This window comes from Nicotiana tomentosiformis, chromosome 8 (genome assembly GCF_000390325.3).
Source record: "Nicotiana tomentosiformis chromosome 8, ASM39032v3, whole genome shotgun sequence".
Taxonomy (NCBI): domain Eukaryota; kingdom Viridiplantae; phylum Streptophyta; class Magnoliopsida; order Solanales; family Solanaceae; genus Nicotiana; species Nicotiana tomentosiformis.
In genome coordinates this window covers 35,307,108-35,311,327 of record NC_090819.1, presented here as the reverse complement: position 1 = coordinate 35,311,327, position 4,220 = coordinate 35,307,108, and the positions used below count along the sequence as shown (strand labels likewise).

The 4,220-nt window shown below is 42.2% G+C and overlaps 1 long non-coding RNA gene across 2 annotated transcripts; it reads right to left on the bottom strand.

Moving 5' to 3' along the window:
* Positions 1-1,181: 1,181 nt before the first annotated feature.
* LOC104105995 (uncharacterized) lies at positions 1,182-3,984 on the bottom strand. 2 transcript variants are annotated; one of them, XR_688467.4, is made up of 3 exons: positions 2,857-3,984; positions 2,079-2,783; positions 1,182-2,004 (listed from the first exon to the last, which is right to left on the bottom strand). It is a non-coding gene; the product is annotated as an uncharacterized lncRNA (long non-coding RNA). The 2 variants fall into 2 exon arrangements; XR_001971168.3 differs by having other exon boundaries at positions 2,079-3,984.
* Positions 3,985-4,220: the final 236 nt, after the last annotated feature.

Genomic DNA, 4,220 nt, shown 5'->3' with positions numbered 1-4,220 from the left:
GAAAGCCAATCTTTAGAATTTTAAAATAGGTGATTACGTGCTCTAAAGTGTATGTGCAGCGTCTCAAGAACCAAATATGGGAAAGCTCGGGCCAAATTGGGAAGGACCCTACCAGATCACTAAGATAACACGCAAAGGATTGTACAAACTCGAAAAATGGACGAAAATCCCGTAAAGGAAAAGTGGAATGCAGCGTACCTCAAACAGTTCTACTTTTGAAGAACCAAAATGGTTTTGTTTCCTCTCCTTCAAACTATTTTAAGAATTTATTATTCTCTACTAATATTTTTAGATGATAGGCAATAAACGCAGCCTAAATGATGACCATACAGACCTTTTTGGAACAATAAATGAACATTCGTAGTTCCACGCCAAGATTGAACCGTTTGATTAAAAAAAAGGGACTAGGTACCGTCTTTATCTAAGAATACTCTTCCGGTCCCTTCACTTCCTTTTGCAGGAACACGACCCTCGAGAGGAATCATCTACATCGAAAATGGCGATTGCCGGCTGACATCCTAGTGTAGAGTCTTCATACTTCATCCCCAAACACTAAGGGGTATACCATGGGAAAAAGCAAAGTCTACAAAGAGTGATTGCAACCCCTATTTTGAAATCAAAGTCTACAAAAACTAACTATTGCGCCCGATTTTAAATTTTTTAAATCTTATCAGACCTTTAAGAAAAGTCATTTCTTAAGTATGGTGTGCCTGTTTGTCCTCCCATCCCAGAAATAAATGAAGAGAGTTATCTCATGTCACCAACATTGGCATAAAAAAAGTAGGAATGGATAAATAATACATAATAAAGATGGACCAAGCTACATATGAATGTAACGACCCGGTTAGAGTGGTCAAAAGCATCTATATAATATGGTGCTTGGATCTACCCAACGCTAATTTGATGGATATAAAATAACAAAAGTTATTATCTTTCAATTGAACATATATTTCGCAAAATACACATATATTCATTCAATGCTTGATAGCAGGAATCAACAATCCTTATAAGACCGTTTTTTCATTCTTGCGCCTTGCTCATGCCAAAAAAAGAGGTCCATCACGATACTAAGCTATCATCCAAAAATGACAAAGTCTAAAAGACTCAGAGCCTATATAGCCAATAACACTAATACAGACAATATAAATATTCACAAAAAACGTCCTTAAGGTACAAAATACTTGAAGGAACAAAAAAGGATTACATTAAATGCTTTGTTTACATAAAGTCTCTTAGGGAGCAATAAATAAGTACAAAAACTCAAAAGCCTCAAACTATGGCCAATCATTGTCCTTTGTTCCAAAAGAGGGAGCGTTTTGATCAACGACACCAGAAGGGACCGACATGTCAGGGACATATCACTTCCTCCACTTCTTCATCCTCAACATCGTCCATACCTTCATCTTCATCAGAGGTAAGACCTCGCATATCCGTAGAAGGGAGACCAAGTCATCGACCAAGATCCATTTTTCTCTTCCTCTAGTTTGGGAACCTCAACTAGAAAATTCACTGCACCAGTGCAAAACTCGTGAAGAGTGTGCAAACAAGTCACTATGATGGTCCACGCTCCTCTCATGACTGCTTCTTTCTGCAAATCTTCGAAAGCCACTTGAAGGGTTTCCCGATTAGCATTGTTGGCCCAGTCTATCTCCTCAGTAGGGCTAAATCTGACCTTAACCCCTGTGTCTCGGCTTAAAAATGGGAGCACTCTTCCCTCAGCCGAACCTCCTCATCGGCCTTCAATACTAGACCGGCCTGGAGAGCAAAACGCCTATCGTTGTCCCCATTGCATTCGGCCACTCAAACCGTCTTGCTTTCCAAGAATTCGGCCATTCTCTTTTTAGTACTCCTTTCCGTGGCTTCAGTCCCGGAAAAAAAAGATCTCCCTCTTTCTCCGAGCTTCTCATTTCTGGCCCTCAATGCTCGGTCATACCTTACCACCTCTTTGGCCATAGTCGCATCCTCTCGAACCTTTTTTAGAGTCCCCAAGGTGAGCACATCAATCTTCAAAGGGGAAACAATTTGTGTCATATTAATGAATAATAAAATCAAATAAAAAGGAATGCGAAGAAACTTACCTTTGTAGTCTCATAAGCCATTTGAGTCAGTAGGGCATCCACATTCATAAGCCACATATGTTGCTAGTCTTGGGGACTCGTCAACTGAGGAAGATGAGCAGCAACATGCTTAGGATCCTTGTACGTTTCGACTCCACTCGGCACAGAAATATTGAGAAGACGGTGCTCAGCATTATCGGCCGTTAAGGCAACGGGACCCTCACGAGCCTATGCAACCACCTTGTTGGCATCCTCTCGAGAATTCAGCTCTTAAGTCGAAAGAATGATTTGGGAAGGTTGAACCACTCACTCATATGAAGGCAACACAGATCTCTCCCTGGATGAGACAACTCGCTTTATAACCAGACCCTCATCCGAAATTATCTCTATCACGACCTCCGATACCAGACCTCCTTACGGAATAGCTAGTGCAGATGAAGGAATAGGGGTTTCTTCCACCATAATCAACCTGGATAGAGTCGATATGTGTCGATCCTCCAGTGGAACCATCCTGTGTAGCCGGGGGAATGGATTGAGTGGCATCCTCTCCAATCAAAAGGGCAAAGATTTTCTCTCAGAGGTGCGCTTTCTCTTCGAAGAACCAGAGGAAGATGGTCTCGAAGGAGCCCTGTCCGGAACTATATGGATTAGTTCTTGAATTATCTAAGATGCCTCTTCTAATGAACTGGCCCGAGGTTTTGGTCTCTTATCAACGCCCACACCTATCTAGATTTGCATATGTTAGAAAGCACAAAATAAAAGGAGGAATACAAAATAGCAACACCTGAGAAAATCATACCACGGTACTCTGCGAGAATGCCTACTAGTTCGGCTGCAATGTTCTTGCATGTCCTCGAGACATTGGTGGATACATACAAAATCTTGGACACCCAGTCTTCTATACCTAGAACCTTTTCCACCTCTACCACAGCAGCTAAACAGTGCAAAAAGTAGTAAGAGGTTATCCTCTAATTTAATAAAAGAAAGCAAAGAAGTCTGAGAGGTTCACGAGTAAAATTTCACTTCTCTGGGAACTGGATCTTGGGGTCTGGCCAAAGAAACATGGTTTGAACGACCACATATCATTCGCACCACCTCTTGTCGAAGTTATATGGCAGTCCGAGATGAGAGTCTTTTAACCTCACTGTGTCATGTTGATCACTCCCCCTAGATAGAGAGAACAGATAAAGTAAATGATGGTAAGTAAAAGAAACATCGACCTTGGAAGCCAACTGCCGAAGGCGTATGACCAATCTCCATATTTGGGGACCTATTTGTGCTAGGCACAACCCATGATTGATGCAAAACTTGGCTGCGATCTCATCCTAGGGAAGGGAAAAGCCCATTGAAAAGGGATACGTGCTGATCAACGAGTGCCCTGGGCGATGACTGGTAATCCTTTCCTCTTTTCTAGGAAGTCTGAGGACAAGATCCGTCTTTGTGTCCCATATGCAGTCCTTTCGAATGGCGGGGAGGATATGATCTATTATAAGATTCGGAAAGTTGTATACAGAGATTTTCCTTTTAACTGTTCTCTCTACTTTCCCCAACCCTTTTGGCACAATATCCAAAAATTTTCGCTCCGACAGATCTACTAACTCAACCTTTTCACTTCTTCTCCTCTTTGCTGGCGGCAACTTCACCTCCACCATGGCCGCGTCAGCAATAGCAGTGGTGGAGATGTTTTCAAGTGCAGCAGCGGTAGGAGAAGATGAAGGCATCTCTACTGAAAGGTTGCGATTATGAGAATCCATTATGATTATGCTGAAGAAAGCAAAAAGGTTTGATAATAAGGAGAAGAAGAAGAAGACCAAGAAGAAGTGTGGGTAGAAGGAGAGATAGATAAGATGGAGTATGCAAAGTAAAAGTGAGGCTTGGTTCACTCCCCTCCTCATTTATAAGGAATGATCATCATTACATGGTGAATTGACGCAGACGCCGATTGATATGGGGATGGCCATGTGCCTCAAGCATTCAATGGATGTGACCTTTTGACATGATGAACCTAAAGGATGCTTGTCAGAAAAGGCAAGTCTTCCCGCTAGGTTTCCTTAAGCTTTACACATCTCAGTCAAACGTGGCGCTCTTGCTTAGCGAAAGGACCTCCCCCGGTATATGAGAAAACTAGCTTTGGGGTGACTGAATATCGAAATCAGTTTCCGA